The sequence below is a fragment of the Gossypium hirsutum genome, chromosome A08 (genome assembly GCF_007990345.1).
Source record: "Gossypium hirsutum isolate 1008001.06 chromosome A08, Gossypium_hirsutum_v2.1, whole genome shotgun sequence".
Classification (NCBI taxonomy): domain Eukaryota; kingdom Viridiplantae; phylum Streptophyta; class Magnoliopsida; order Malvales; family Malvaceae; genus Gossypium; species Gossypium hirsutum.
In genome coordinates this window covers 18,695,143-18,712,870 of record NC_053431.1, presented here as the reverse complement: position 1 = coordinate 18,712,870, position 17,728 = coordinate 18,695,143, and the positions used below count along the sequence as shown (strand labels likewise).

At 34.8% G+C, this 17,728-nt stretch overlaps 1 non-coding gene across 1 annotated transcript; it reads left to right on the top strand.

The window, feature by feature from the left end:
* Positions 1–9,879: 9,879 nt before the first annotated feature.
* LOC121205603 (small nucleolar RNA R71) lies at positions 9,880–9,985 on the top strand. The gene has a single exon (XR_005900679.1). It is a non-coding gene; the product is annotated as a small nucleolar RNA R71 (small nucleolar RNA).
* Positions 9,986–17,728: the final 7,743 nt, after the last annotated feature.

Genomic DNA, 17,728 nt, shown 5'->3' with positions numbered 1-17,728 from the left:
CTGAAATCCACAGTAACGGAAGAAATATAATCTTCACTTATTTTCAACAGAACAATAGTCAGTAGAAACAGAGTATTAGCATTATACAGATTTGATCGCGTGATTCGTAACAAGTAATAAATATTTATAGTGAAGATTAAACCTAGACTAACTATTATCACGACGAAAAGGCAAGCGCACCTATCGAACAATAGTATAGTAATGGCAAGACCAGGATATCGTACCCAAGGGAACCAAAAGTACTAGTAATAACTATCTTTTTATTATCTAGCTTGAAAATAAAAGGGGTTTTATTTGTTTTAATTAACTAGTTATCTAAACTAAGAACGCACAGAGAAAAGAATTGGGGAATTGCGTTTGGGAAAATCGATTGACCTAAGGAAAAATCCACCTAGACTTTACTTGTTATTCTGGCTCCGAATCGAACGATTTATTCATTTAACTTGTTCCATAGAGATCCCTAAGTTATGTTATTATCCTTATTCAAGACTAATAACGTCTAATCCCTAAATTGAATAACCGAGACTTTTCTCTAATTAACACTCTAGGGTTGCATTAACTCTCTCTATGGATCCTCTTATTAGGTTTCACCCTAATCTGGCAAAATCTTGTCACCCTATTTCTAGGCGCACAATCAAATCCGCTTAATTATGACAAAAGTACTCTTAGACAGGGTCTATTCCTCCTTTGAATAAGAGCATGTCTTGAATTAGTATCCTGGGATATCAAAACAAGAATTAAGAACACATAATTAAGAACAAGTTAAATATTTATCATACAATTTAGAAAATAATAACAAGATTCATCTTAGGTTTCATTCCCCTTAGGTATTTAGGGGATTTAGTTTATAACTAAATAAGAAAACATCTCAGAAGAATAAAGAATACAGAACATAAAGAAAACCCAAAACTCCTGAAGGGAAATTGAGGAGAGATCTTCAGTCTTGATGATGAATCCGGCTTCTGAGATGGATCAATCGGCTTCCTTGGGGTAATTCCTTACCCCCCTTCTCCTTCTCTCCTTTTCTCCTCTACTAGTGTGTATTTATAGGCTTTGGAATGCTTAGAAACTCTCAAAAGTGGCCTTTTTCGAATTGGACTTAACTTGGGCTCGGTAGGGACACGCCCGTGTGACACGGCCGTGTGACGTGATTGCCAGGCCTTGTTCTATCCGTTAAATTGCACATGACCGTGTGGGTCAATGGCCAGGCCGTGTGAATCGTGAAAGGCTTGGTCGACACCCTCGAAAGACACGGGCGTGTGAGCTGTCTGTGTGGCAAGGCTGAGGCCGTGTCATCTTCTCGATTTGGTTTGTTTTGTCCCTTTTTGGCTCATTTTGACTTTTGGTGCTCTCCTGAGTACAAAACATGAAATTAAAGCATTAGGAGCATCGAATTCACCAATTCTAATGAGAAATCATCTATAAAATGCATTAAACATGGGGTAAAAATATGTATAATTTACGGTTTATCAAATACCCCCACACTTAAGCATTTGCTTATCCTCAAGCAAAATCCTCAACTCATAATCAAAATAAATTCTCCTCAACTTATAATTCTTATCGATAATATCTCAAAATAATCCATAGGTAATCATACATTGAGAATCCAACTAAAAGAACATAAAAGTTTCAAACATTCCAAGTTGAGTATTTAATCATGCAAACATAGGTGTCTCTCCGCATCTAAGTAATTCTCTTTGATTTAGAATATCACAGAGTTTCACATCCTCACTAAATATTCACTCAAATCACTCGAGGTGTTTAAGGACAATAAATGAAACACTCAATAGTCAATAATGAAAAGTCATTACCATAGGCTTGCATGAAAATCAAATTTCCACCACTGTAATTTAAGATGATATATCAATCAAAATGTCTTTAGAAGATTGTAATGAGGCTTGGTTAGGGGGTGTGGTCACAAGCTGAAAGAAAGGGTTAGAATCGAGATTGACTTGAAAAGTTGCCTTAACTAGAAAAAAGAGTTAAACTTCACTTGCGTACAAAAGAGCTTTTCTCAGAATATGAAATTACAGATATGTATACATAGTTTTTTTTAAGAACAGGTTAAATAATATAGACTAAATATCAAGACAAAACATATCTAGGCAATCCATTCAACTCAAATCTCGACAAAAATAGGGATTAATTTAGGGGATTTCAACAATAATGGGTTAAAGGTTAATATTAAGGGTAATACAAGAATTGGTTTGTTGGGCTCAAGGGGGTTTACTAGGGGTTAATCGTGGAGGTAGGCTTTTCATGGAATGAGTGGGTTAATCCTAAGTGCCTTAATCATTTTGATATATCAAATCAAATGGTGTGGTCTCGACATGCATAATCAAGCAAGTTCTAGAATAACAGTTCAATACTGACGCACTCAAAGCGATAATAAAAGTGAGCATGAAAGGATGAATAGATGCTCAAAAGGCTAAAAAATCTCACTAAAAATTATGGCTTTTTGATGTTTAGACTCGTGAATTCTAATTCAAAGTAATACCTAGACTTGGGGAAACAACCTATAATTTTAATTTCTTAAAAATCAACTTATCATGCTTGATTCTCTAATGTCTTAAAGTTTAAATAATCAATGCATAAATCCCTATGTTTTAATTCAAGATATATCAATCAAAATCATAAATCAATTAAAATTTATCCTAAATATGATATGAGAGTTTTTCATGAGAACAAGGTGATTATTCAGGGATTTTTGTAATGGTAAGATAAATTACCCCCACACTTAAGATGTACATTGCCCTCAATGTACAAAGATAGATGTTAGAGAATAAAAATAAGATAGGGAGAGAAGTGAAACTTCCTGTATGATGAATTCCTCGAACTAGAGTTTTGGAGAGTGATCGGTTTGAGAGTGGAGGAGAATACTCTGGCGGTCGTAGAGGTTCATTAGGCCATAAGTCCTGTGCCAAAAGAATATTATATCTAATGGTAGCTTTGGTCGTGGTCGAGTAGGACATGGCAGTTATGGAAAACCTTCCCCAGTGGAGTTGTAGTTCCTATATGATGATGAGCTTAGGAGCTTTATATAACTGTGATAAAATCAGGAACTTTTTAGGAGATATTAGGAAGAATAAGGACTCGAAAAGAAATAATCGAAATAAAAAAATAAAAATAAAGTTCTAAAATCTAACAAAAATGAAAATTAGTTTTGATAAAAATTAAAAACATAAAATAATAAATAAATATTTCTAAACATCTTCATCGCTGGATGGTTCGTGAGGTGGGACTGGCGATGAGATGTGGATGTGTTGACAAATCTGCTGTAGAATAGCATCAATGTTGTCAAATCGTTGAAAGCACTGCTGCTCGAATCAGGTGAGGCACTCAGAGATGTCAGCATATGAAGCAGTCGCATGAACTGGACTAGAGGGTGGCCGGGATAGGGATTAGGAAGTGGAGAAGGGTAGATTTCGACTAGGGTTTTGAAAAGGGAAAGAAGATGAATAGTGGTTTGCTTATATAGGGGAGGTTCACACGGCCTAAGGCTACGCCCGTGTACTTTGAGGGTGAGCCCGTGTTTGTCGAATTTTGCGAGTTAGGTCATGCCCGGCTACTATCCCACGCCCGTGTTTCTTAGGCGTGTGTCGAACACGGCCATGTCGCATGGCAGTGTCTAACTGTGTTCGCTTCTCCCACGCCCGTGTGTTATGGTAGCACGCCCGTGTGTTATGGTAGCACGCCCGTGTATTGTTGTACATGGCTGAACGGCACGGGTGTGTCTCACGCCCGTGTCGAAGACACAGAATTGAGCCTTGTCCCTAGCACGCCCGTGGTTTTCCATTCCCACACTCGTGGTCACTTATGAAGTTCATCCACGGCCATGTCGCACGGCCGTAGGGATGTATCGCATCCCGTGTTTTGGGGAAATCATGTACCCTGTTTTTACACGGTCGTATCGTACGGCCGTGTTTCCTTCCGTGTTGTTCACACAGCCTTAAGCACGACCGTGTTACCAGCCGTGTGTTGCTGGGAACCTGTGCTTCAAATAGTCTGTTAGTAACCTAAATGTTTAAAACTTGAATTTAAAATAATTTAAAATCGTTAGTACTCGGGTTGCCTCCCGAGAAGCGTTTGTTTATAGTCTAAGCTCGACTGTTACCTTGTTAGTATACTCAGGGCGGTTTGTGGAGTCGTAGCTCTTCTCCATCGGCTTTAAAATCCTCACCATTATAAAGTTTAAGACGGTGTCTGTTTACTTTGAAAGTACCATATGATGGGTGACTTACCTCTATCATGCCATATGGATGAACAGATTGAATTACGAAGGGTCCTGACCATCGTTATTTTAGTTTCTCGGGAAATAATTTGAGTCTTGAGTTGTATAGTAAGATGAGATCTCCAACTTCAAATTGTTTCCGTTGCTTTAAACGAACGTCATGGCGCCGCTTTGTTGCTTCCTTGTATAGGCATGAATTTTTGTATGCATTGGCTCGCTATTCATCTAGCTCGTTCAGCTGCATCAACCTGTTTTTTCCTGCAAGTTTGGGATCAAGGTTTAGAAATTTAATAGCCCAAAAAGCTTTATGCTCTAGTTCGAATAGGAGATGACAACTTTTTCCATAAACAAGTCTGTAAGGTGATGTCCCTATAGAAGTCTTAAAAGCAGTTCTGTAAGCACATAAGGCATCGTCTATTTTTGTTGCCCAGTCTTTTCTGTTTAATTGTACTATTTTTTCAAGGATCCGTTTTAGTTCTCGGTTTGCTACTTCAACTTGTCCATTAGTTTGAGGATGGTATAGGGTGGCTATTCTATGATGAACTCTGTATTTTTTAAGGGTTTTGTCAAATTGGGTATTACAAAAATGAGTGCCCTTGTCACTGATAATTGCTCTAGGTGTTCCGAATCTCGAAAAGAGTTTTTTAAGAAAACGTACTACCACTCTAGCATCATTAGTAGGTAGAGCTTGGGCTTCTACCCATTTGGACATGTAGTCGACTGCTACTAAGATGTATTTATTTCAGAATGAACTGGGGAATGGGCCCATGAAATCGATACCCCACACGTCAAATATTTCACAAGAAAGCATATAATTTTGAGGCATTTCATCACGTTTAGATATGTTACTTGTCCGTTGGCATTTGTCACTTAAAGTAACATACCTGATAGCATCTTTGAATAACGAAGGCCAATAAAAACCTGATTCAAGTATTTTGTATGCGGTCTTAGTTCCACTATAGTGTCCTCCGGTTGGCCCTGAGTGGTAGTGTTCCAATATTTTTGATATTTCTGATCTTGTAACGCATCTTCTGATGACTTGATCTGCACATCTGCAAAACAGAAATGGATCGTCCCAAAAGTAGTTTTTCACATCATTAAAGAATCACTTCTTTTGCTGGTGTGTTAACTCTTTTGGGATAATGTTAGTAGCTAAAAAATTCGCGATGTCTGCAAACCAAGGTACCTCGGAGTTAGATATAGCGAAAAATTGTTCTTCAGGGAATGAATCATTTATTTCCACGTCATCTAGTTCTCTAGTATTGGATTTTTCGAGCCTGGATAGATGATCAGCCACGAGATTTTCAGCTCCTTTCTTGTCCTGAATTTCCAAGTCAAATTCTTGCAAAAGTAGAATCCATCGAATGAGTCAAGATTTTGCATCGGTTTTAGTTAAAAGATAGCGAAGGGCATAATGGTCAGTGTAAACAAAAACTTTAGACAATATGAGATATGATCGAAATTTATCAAAAGCAAAAATCATAGCTAGCAACTCTTTTCTGTAGTAGCATAGTTTTGTTGTGCAGCCGTTAAGGTTTTGCTGGCGTAATAGATAGGTTGAAAATGATTGTCTCTTCGCTATCCCAGTACTGCACCTATTGCAAAATCACTCGCATCACACATTAGTTCAAATGGCAAGTTCCAATTAGGTGCAATTATGATTGGAGCATTAATTAATTTATCCTTTAAAGTATTAAATGCTTCTAAACATTCCTGATTGAAGTTTAAAGGTATATCTTTTTCTAGAAATTTAGTTAAAGGCTTAGCTATTTTAGAAAAATCCTTAATGAATCTTTTATAAAAACCAGCATGTCCTAAAAAGCTTCTAATAGCCTTAACTGAAATAGGGGGTGGTAATTGTTCGATTGTTTCTATTTTAGATTTATCCACCTCAATCCCTTTACTAGAAATTTTATGCCCTAGTATAATACCTTCTTGAACCATGAAGTGACATTTCTCCCAGTTGAGCACAAGGTTTGTTTCTTCACATCTTATTAAAACTTGTTTCAAAATTTTAAGGAAGAGATGGAAAGAGTTACCGAATACCGAAAAATCATCCATGAAGACTTCCATGATATCTTCCACGAGTTCGTCGAATATGGCTATCATACAGTACTGAAAAGTAGCAGGGGCATTACATAATCCAAAAGGCATTCTACGATAAGCGAACGTACCATATGGGCATGTGAATGTTATCTTTTCTTGATCTTCAAGAGCTATTGGAATTTGGAAGTAACCAGAGAGTCCGTTTAGGAAGCAGTAATACATGTGTCCAGATAATCTTTCTAACATTTGGTCAATGAATGGCAAGGGGAAGTGATCTTTTCTTGTGGTGTCATTCAGTTTCCTGTAGTCTATGCAAACTCTCTATCTTGTAATCGTTCTTGTTGGGATTAGTTCATTCTTCTCGTTGGTCACAACCGTCATGCCTCCTTTCTTGTCCTGAATTTCCAAGTCAAATTCTTGCAAAAGTAGAATCCATCGAATGAGTCAAGATTTTGCATCGGTTTTAGTTAAAAGATAGCGAAGGGCATAATGGTCAGTGTAAACAAAAACTTTAGACAATATGAGATATGATCGAAATTTATCAAAAGCAAAAATCATAGCTAGCAACTCTTTTTCTGTAGTAGCATAGTTTTGTTGTGCAGCCGTTAAGGTTTTGCTGGCGTAATAGATAGGTTGAAAATGATTGTCTCTTCGCTATCCCAGTACTGCACCTACTGCAAAATCACTCGCATCACACATTAGTTCAAATGGCAAGTTCCAATTAGGTGCAATTATGATTGGAGCATTAATTAATTTATCCTTTAAAGTATTAAATGCTTCTAAACATTCCTGATTGAAGTTTAAAGGTATATCTTTTTCTAGAAATTTAGTTAAAGGCTTAGCTATTTTAGAAAAATCCTTAATGAATCTTTTATAAAAACCAGCATGTCCTAAAAAGCTTCTAATAGCCTTAACTGAACTAGGGGTGGTAATTGTTCGATTGTTTCTATTTTAGATTTATCCACCTCAATCCCTTTACTAGAAATTTTATGCCCTAGTATAATACCTTCTTGAACCATGAAGTGACATTTCTCCCAGTTGAGCACAAGGTTTGTTTCTTCACATCTTATTAAAACTTGTTTCAAATTTTTAAGGAAGAGATGGAAAGAGTTACCGAATACCGAAAAATCATCCATGAAGACTTCCATGATATCTTCCACGAGTTCGTCGAATATGGCTATCATACAGTACTGAAAAGTAGCAGGGGCATTACATAATCCAAAAGGCATTCTACGATAAGCGAACGTACCATATGGGCATGTGAATGTTGTCTTTTCTTGATCTTCAGGAGCTATTGGAATTTGGAAGTAGCCAGAGAGTCCGTTTAGGAAGAAGTAATACATGTGTCCAGATAATCTTTCTAACATTTGGTCAATGAAAGGCAAGGGGAAGTGATCTTTTCTTGTGGTGTCATTCAGTTTCCTGTAGTCTATGCAAACTCTCCATCTTGTAATCGTTCTTGTTGGGATTAGTTCATTCTTCTCGTTGGTCACAACCGTCATGCCTCCTTTCTTGGGGACAACCTGTACTGGAGTTACCCAAGAACTGTCAAGAATAGGATAAATAATTCCAGCATCTAGAAGTTTAATTACCTCGACTTTTACAACTTCCTTCATGTTGGGGTTCAGACGTCTTTGAGCTTGCACACATGGTTTGTATTCATCTTCCATTAAAATTTTGTGGGTGCAAAAAGAAGGACTGATTGCTTTAATGTCAGAAATTTTCCATGCTATGGCCTTCTTATGTTCTTTTAATACTTGGATTGATTCCTCTTTCTCCTTGGGTTGCAAATTAGAAGCAATAATAACTGGTAATGTAGAATTATTTCCAAGGAATGCATATTCTAAATGGTTTGGTAATTGTTTAAGTTCCAGTTTGGGAGGCTTCTCAATCGAGTGTTTTTGCTTAAGTTCATCATTTATCTTAATACCCTCATATTCTACTTGTCTTGGCGGATGGTCATTAGGTTCTTCACCTATCTCCTTATCTTGAACTGGATACGGTTCTGTCGCCTTCTCTTGTACAATTTCCTAAAAAGAGTCTTGAGTAATATGATCAATAGAGTCAATAAAATAACATGAATCATCTTGTTCCCTAGAGAATCTTATAGCATCATAAATTTTAAAGATCATTTCCTCGTCACCTACTCTAAGTACCAATTTACCGTCACCCACGTCAATCACGGCTCTAGCAATGGCTAGGAATGGGCGCCCTAAAATTAAGGGTACTTCCACATCTTCATCCATGTCAAGCACAACAAAATCAACAGGGAATATAAATTTATCTACTTTTACGAGTACGTCTTCTATAATACCCCTGGGATATTTAACAGATCTATCGGCTAATTGAATACTCATCCTAGTGGGTTTAGGTTCCCTAAGACCAAGTTGTTTGAACATTTTATAGGGCATCAAATTAATACTAGCGCCTAAATCAGCTACTGCTTTTTCAATATTCAGATTACCAATTAAGCAAGGGATAGAAAAACTTCCTAGATTTTTTATTTTGGTTGGCAGCTTATTTTGGAGTATAGCGGAGCATTCCTCGTTGAGTTCTACTGTAGATAAGTCCTTGAACTTCCTTTTATTTGTTAAAAGCTCTTTCAAAAATTTTGCGTATGTAGGCATATGCGAGATAGCTTCAACAAAAGGTAAGTTGATATGTAATTGTTTAAAAAGTTCAAGAAACTTATCGAATTGTGCATCAATGCGATCTTTTTTTAATTTTGCTGGAAATGGAACTGGTGGTGTATATTCCTCTGGCACTGGTTTGTCACTATTTTCGGGTTTTCTTCCCTCTTTTCGCTTTCCACGGCTTCTTGTGCTAACTTCTTTTCAGATTCCACTAACACTTTCCCACTCCTTAGTGTAACCACTTTGACATGCTCTCTTGATTTGGTATTACTAAATAAATTTCGTGGTGGTCTTTCCGAGATTAGTTTGGAAAGCTGGCTTATCTGAGTTTCGAGTTCTTGGATCGATACTTGTTGATTTTTAAGTGTTGTCTCGGTATTTTGGAAATGGGTTTCTGACATTGATATGAATTTTGAGAGCATCTCCTCAAGGTTCGGTTTCTTCTCTTATTGATAAGGTGGCTGTTGAAAACCCTAAAGATTTTGTGGCTTTTGATTCCCTTGACCAACCCAGGAGAAATTTGGGTGGTTCCTCCAACCTGCATTATAAGTATTACTGTATGGGTTATTTTGAGATCGAAAGTTATTGTTACCCATATAGTTGACTTGTTCTTCTTCAGTTGTAGGATTGAAGGATTGGTATTCTGTATGCACACCTCCGCCACTTGAGTCACACCTCATTACTGGATGAACCTGCGTAGAACCAAGTAAACCGTCAATCTTATTATTGAGAAGTTCTACCCGATTAGAGAGCATGGTGACTGAATCGATGTTATAAACACCAGCTGTTTTCGTTGGCTTTGTCCTCATAACTTGCCACTGATAGTTATTCAGTGACATCTCCTCAATAAATTCATAGGCATCTTCTGGTGTTTTATTGTTGATGGGTCCGCCAGCAGCTGCGTTAACCATTTTCTGGGTCGAGGGATTCAGACCATTGTGGAATGTTTGTACTTGAAGTCAAAGTAGTAACCCATGGTGAGGGCACCTTCTCATTAAGTCCTTGTATCTCTCCCATGCATCGTAAAGTGTTTCTAAATCCATCTGCACAAAAGAAGAGATATCATTATGTAATTTAGCCGTTTTAGCCAGCGAAAAATATTTTAGTAAAACTTTCTCGGTCATTTGTTCCCAAGTAGTGATAGACCCTCGTGGTAATGAGTTCAACCACTATTTAGCTTTATTTCTCTGTGAAAAGGGAAACAACTGAAGACGTATGGCATCATCAGAAACGCCATTGATTTTAAATGTATCGCAAAATTTCAGAAAGTTTGCTAAGTGAGCGTTGGGATTTTCATCCTGCAAACCATCAAACTGAACAAACTGCTGTATCATCTGAATAGTGTTAGGTTTTAATTCAAAAGTATTTGCAGCTACAGTAGATCTAACTATGCTAGATTCAATTCCTATTAAAGAAGGTTTAGCATAATCATACATAGTACGTGGAGCAGGATTTTGATTAGCCGCAATTGCAGGAGGTAGCTGATTGCCTTGGTTTTTAGCCATCTCGTCGGTTGGGGGTTGAGTATCATCTTCTCACTCGTTCTCCATGTATCGTAAGCTACGCCTTATTTCTCTTTGATTTCTACGAACTGTGTGATCGATTTCTTTGTCAAAAAGTAATGGTCCTGACGGGTTTTTTCTAGTCATAAACTATAAAAACCTGCCAAGAGAAAAAAATAAGTAAATTAACAAATAATAATAATAAACTAAAATTAAATTGCGAGAAAAATAAATGGCTAAAGTAATAAAAATTTAGCATTCCTAATATTTTGAGTCCTTGGCAACGGCGCCAAAAACTTGATCGCGTGATTCGTAACAAGTAATAAATATTTATAATGAAGATCAAACCTAGACTAACTATTATCACGACGAAAAGGCAAGCGCACCTATCGAACAATAGTATAGTAATGGCAAGACCGGGATATCGTACCCAAGGGAACCAAAAATACTAGTAATAACTATCTTTTTATTATCTAGCCTGAAAATAAAAGGGGTTTTATTTTTTTTAATTAACTAATTATCTAAACTAAGAACACACAGAGAAAAGAATTGGAGAATTACTTTTGGGAAAATCGATTGACTTGAGACAATACCTAAGGAAAAATCCACCCAGACTTTACTTGTTATTTTGGCTCCGAACCGGACGATTTATTCATTTAACTTGTTCTGTAGAGATCCCTAAGTTATGTATTATCCCTATTCAAGACTAATAACGTCTAATCCCTAAATTGAATAACCGAGACTTTTCTCTAATTAACACTCTAAGGTTGCACTAACTCGCTCTATGGATTCCCTTATTAGGTTTCACCCTAATCCAGCAAAATCTTGTCACCCTATTTCTAGGCGCGCAATCAACTCCGCTTAATTATGACAAAAGTACTCTTAGACAGGGTCTACTCCTCCTCTGAATAAGAGCATGTCTTGAATCAGTATCCTGGGATATCAAAACAAGAATTAAGAACACATAATTAAGAACAAGTTAAATATTTATCATACGATTTAGAAAATAATAACAAGATTCATCTTAGGTTTCATTCCCCTTAGGTATTTAGGGGATTTAGTTCATAACTAAATAAGAAAACATCTCAGAAGAATAAATAATACAAAACATAAAGAAAACCCAAAACTCCTGAAGGGAACTTGAGGAGAGATCTTCAGTCTTGATGATGAGTCCGGCTTCTGAGATGGATCAATCGGCTTCCTTGGGGTAATTCCTTACCCCCTTCTCCGTCTCTCCTTTCCTCCTCTTCTAGTGTGTATTTATAGGCTTTGGAATGCCTAGAAACCCTCAAAAGCGGCCTTTTCTGAATTGGACTTAACTTGGGCTCGGCAGGGACTCACCCGTGTGACATGATTGCCAGGCCGTGTTCAATCAGTTAAGTTGCACAGGGCCGTGTGGGTCAATGGCCAAGCCGTGTGAATCGTGAAAGGCTTGGTCGATACCCTTAAAAGACATGGGCATGTGAGCTGCCCGTGTGGCAAGGCTTAGGCCGTGTCATCTTCTTGATTTGGTCCGTTTTGTCCATTTTTGGCTTGTTTTGGCTCCTTTTGACTCTTGGTGCTCTCTTGAGTTCAAAACATGAAATTAAAGCATTAGGAGCATCGAATTCACCAATTCTAATGAGAAATCATCTATAAAATGCATTAAACATGGGGTAAAAATATGTATAATTTACGGTTTATCAAGATTCCACCATCGTCTTTCTTATCCACACAAAGGAATAAATACCAAAGAGAGACATAGCAATATCGAATACAACCCCAACCAAACCAACGATACTTTCATCTATTAATATGTTTAGCCAATGTTCTTTTGTGATAAGAATTCCTTCTGAAATTAAACAGTCAAATATACATCTGAGAATAAATATACTCATAGAATGCCTAAAAGAAATTGTAATGATTGCCCGACTATAACCACTACATGCAACCCTCAACACAATTCAAGCATCATTTCAACTATCTAATTCTGCCATCAGAAATTTTTATATTATCTTTTCACTAACAGGAATCAATTCAGAAAAGCTTTTAGCTAATATTTTCCTTAGTTAACATACCTGAATAGGTCATTTGTTTAGAAATAACTTCTTCTTTAACAGTGATGTCACGTAATCTGAATAATCCGCAGAACTATCCAATGTCTCTTTTAATACTAGCTTCATTTGCTGATTCAATCTCTTTTCTGGCCACATTATTAATTTTCTGAACACGGACCTTTATAATTCCACACTCTTGAGCTTATTCAACCCAGATCTTACAGATTTCACAGTAACATTTCACTAATAAGGGGGGTGAGGGTAATAAAGCCTTAAATTTAACTTACATATATATACATATAACACATACTTTCACAAATAGTCAATTCATTAATATTTTCTCATTGTCAAAACATTTAATAAACATTTGCTTTTAGTCACCTTTGTTCTTAGTACTTAATTCAAATACTAACTCAAATCATTAATTCACAATCAAAACATTTCAGATAACAATCACAACTCACATATCATAATCTGTATGCTCATATAATTATAACATCTATCAACATCAATATATCATACTCCTCGATCCATGCCTTTATGAGTTTCAACTCATCATCATCACATTTCCATTCAAACATTCGAGTACACATTCTGTACTATCAAAATTAGCTTGGTTGAAAACTTATCTGTCTCATCAAAATAATTTCGTCAGAGTCAGGAGATATCACACTATCGCAGGTTAAATATGACGTGTACAACTAGACTCACACACATTATGGTAGTCCTAGAACCGACTAAACCGTAGCTCTGATACTAATAAAATGTAACACCCCTAACCTATATCTGTTACAGGATTAGAGTTATAAGGTATTACTGATTATACTAATATTCGTACAAGCGTTTATTATAAATTTTCAATTCAAGGTTCAGATTACATATAAGCTTATTATTCATTTCATTAACAAATCTTAAAAGAAATTTAAGATATACAATACAGCACAAATAATGTATAACCTAAAATGTATGTATAAATTAAACAATTATTAAGTACACAAATCATGGAACACATATTTGGCTTCTTTATTGATCATTAGACTTGTTATATATATATCATGTTTATGCACAAGTTTTGCACTAAATAAAACAAATGTCATTACCTTCCTTTTTATCTATTTAAGTGGCATTACTATTTAAATTATTATTATGTTCATAGATAATACATTAAAGCAATCTAATTCACTCTTTAAATATATACGAACATGAAAGTATTTCTAACTGTACATAACCGAATAAACTACAAGGCAAATTATAATATCAATTTAATAAATCCTCATCACATAAGGGACGCAACATATATATTACAAAGCTCAAACACATTTTACAATTTAGAAAAAAAAATCCTTCAAAGATCCCTAGTGATAATTCAATATTAAAACATACAAAAAAAAACCATTATATTATCAAGCTGCCACTAAATTGCAAATAACAACCCTTGCATGCACTATATTATATACTAGAAGAGTTCATAGTACATAATTTAAATAAAAAAAAATCATCTATGCATCATTGATGCCATATGACATAGCCGTACCCACTATCAATACATATTCATATACGTGTAACTAAAGCTCATTTGTCCAAAATCTTAATGCCACACTTAACTTATTCACACATGTCAAATAATTAACCAAATCAATTTTAAAATGTATTTAGCACTTGTTACCTTTCATCACCGAATGATAATACTTAATTCTAGTCTCACTAAGCATTATATCTATGCACATACGAGCCTAAGCCAAAGCATAAAAAGCAAGTTCACATATGTATATGTCATCTTACACAATCACATCCAATCCAAGCTTATGATCGAAACTACTCTGTCACTTACTAAATCATAAACCAACCTTGATATACAATCACATAGCACCACTTATAACTCTTCATAGCATACGGCATCATGACCCAAAATCAATTTAAAACATAACTAAACTAGAACCAAATTGAAACAAAGTAGTTAACCTATTATCGCATAGCTTTTAATACATAACCAAAATTAAACATTTCAAAAGTAAAACCCAGCCTATACATGCCATAAATTCGAAAGTTCACTTCAATGATACCGAAGACTGTCGATAGTGTGATAAGCTCCTCCGACGATTCCCGAGCTCGTAACATGAATCCATAATCTATAAAACTAAAAAAACATACACATACAGAGTAAGCTTTTATAGCTTAATAAGTCATAAGCAAATAAATTATTCAAGGACGTAATTCATACATTTAACCATACCAAATTATACTATCATAGTCAAATTAAACTTCATTCTTACGATTTAACACTAATTTTATACTTTCACATATACTTATTTATGGCCAAATACATATATATATATATTACCGAAGCATCTTTCGGTTTCAAAGCACAATTATTTAGTAACCACATACATGTATACCCATATACCTCTTCTCATGAATTAAAATATAGCTTCATATGCATAAGCGTTGCAATGACCGAATGAACACTTATATATATATAAAGATACATTAACAAACTATCATTGAATGGCTAAGCCAAAACATCTTTATCACACCAAATACACATACACTTATATATACATAAATTCATAAATCAAAGGTTAATAATCACATACATATTTAAGTTACATGCCGAATACACACACATATATATACAAAATATCTTTTTGGTACATATGGATTACCTTAGCCGAATAATCATATAGTTAAACTAACAAATTATTATTAAGATTTTCAAAGCCAAAAGGTTTTTATATAGCCAAGTATATCTCCACTCATAAACACAAGCTCATAATCCAAGATATAACTTTATGTATGTACTCTAAATATATGGCCGAATACACAAGATTATCAATACACATGTTCAAGAATCATATTAAAAACTATTATATTTCTTGTTCACAAAGCTGAATGCACATCTTTTGATCATATACAATTTTCATTTACATCACACACAATTCATAACACATATCAATAACTTACTTACCTTACTCAAGTAGATAATACATTTTTTCATACCTGGTCAATCAGTTCTTTTTATATGTTCGTTCACAATTTTTTGTTGCTCAATGAACCACTTGAAATTCAATAGGATACTCGAATAATCACAAAAATCGTACAATGCCAACGTCCCATATGTGGTCTTACATGTAGTCACATATTGATGTCACTGTCCCAGACAGGGTCTTACTCGTAAACACATATCAGAATCACAAATCAATGCCATGGTCTTACTCGTACACATATATCGGAACCCTATGTCATGACATATGTATCCTAACTATTCCTAAGGTTCATACGGGGCTTTCGGACGTCGCAACTCGATCGAAACGAATTCAGAAACGTAGTAACCAAGCCTTTTCATATTCGACTATATCAAGTGTAAATAACATTTCATAACAACATATATATCTTAATATTTAACTACAATTAAACACGTCTATTTGCTTATAAACTTACCTTGGACGTCGTAAAACAGGACGGGGCTGCTAGTCGACAACTTTCGTTTTTCCCCGATCCAAATCTGATTTCTTTGGTTCTTGATCTAAACATATTCAAATTAAGCTCATTCAAACATATTTTCATTCAATTTAATTCAAAAATACATTAATGGGAAAACTACCATTTTACCCCTGACATTTACCATTTTTAAAATTTAGTCCCTATTGCACAAAACACAAAATACACAAAATTTCCAAGTACTCATGTTTGGCCTAATCTTACCCACTATTACACAAGTCGATATATTTCATCAATTTCATATTTTAGTCCCTCAAATTATTATTTTTGCAATTAAGTCCTAATAACTCAAAATCATAAAAAATCCCAATACAAAATATATTAATCTAAAACATATCTTTCATTTTTCATCATCAAACAAAAAAAATCACAAGTTATCAACCATGGCACTATTCAAAATATTCATCAAAATAAAAAATTAAAGTTTGGATTTTGTAGTACTCGAAGCAACGATCTCAAAAACGTAGAAATAATAAAAAACAAAGTAAAAACGAACCTTGAATCAACTTGGAAGATGGTCAAACCCTTGAGAACTTATTATTTTCTTTTTGTTTTTCATATTCGGTGATGAGAACAAAATAAAACTTTGGCTTATTTTAATTATAACATATATTATATAAATTAAAGGTTGGCTTCCTAAATTACCCTTTTAAAAATTAACAACTAAAGCTTATAAGTCAAGGACATATTCGTCCATGTCAAATGCACATGGTTTCCAACTCATAAATTATATTATATACATATAGTTATATACATTTTATAATTATAACATATATATATTGTACATATTAAATAAGAAAATATATTCAACTTAGCTAATGCCGTCCACTAATATATATAGAAAAAAATGGAATTTTTGCATCATGAGTGCTTCCATTTAAGAAGCCATTACCAAAACAGTCCTTACAATTAAAACTAGCTAATTTTCAATTTAAGCGATTAAATCCATTTATTAAATAGGACACTCAAACGACAAAATTAAATCACGAAAATTTCACAGATATAAATTCGCACAAAATAAACATAGAAAATAATTTAAAGATAGTTTTCAAACTCGGATTCATGGTCCCAAAACCATCATTCCTATTAGGGCCTAAATCGGGCTATTAGAAGAACCGATCCGTATCTTGGTCGCGAGGTTAAAGAATTTAAAAATAAGAAAATTTCGTTAGCAAAAGTAATGTGGCATCGACACAGTGTTCAAGAGGCTATGTGGGAGCCCGAAGATGCTATGAGACAGTAATATCTGAATCTGTTCAATGATAAGATTTTCGGGGACGAAAATCCCTAAGGAGGGAGAGTTGTAACAGCTCGGTTTAGACCCTAGTCGGAATAGTGGTTTTGGGACCATAAATTTGAGGTTAGAAAAATATTTTAATATTATTTTCCATGCTTATAATATGTGAATTGATATTTGTGAAAGTTTAGTGTGAAAATTTGATCATTTGAGTGCTTAATTTGCAAAAAGGACTAAATCGTAAAAAATGTAAAATTTTCCTTCTATTTGAATAATGGCCGAATTGTTGTGTCTTTATAATTGAGAGGTCCTTATGTGGTTAATAGACCATTGGACTTATGAGTGGACATTAATGGCCTTATATTATGTGTTTTATTATGGTTTTTATTAAGGTTAAAATTGGTATTTGATAATTAATGTTGATTAAATAAAACAAAACATGAATTTAGTGCTATATTCATCATCTTTGCCGAAAATTAAAAGAAAAAGAAAAGAAAATAAGCTTCCTAGGGTTCGGTTAAGGAAATTGTTGATTAAGGTATGTA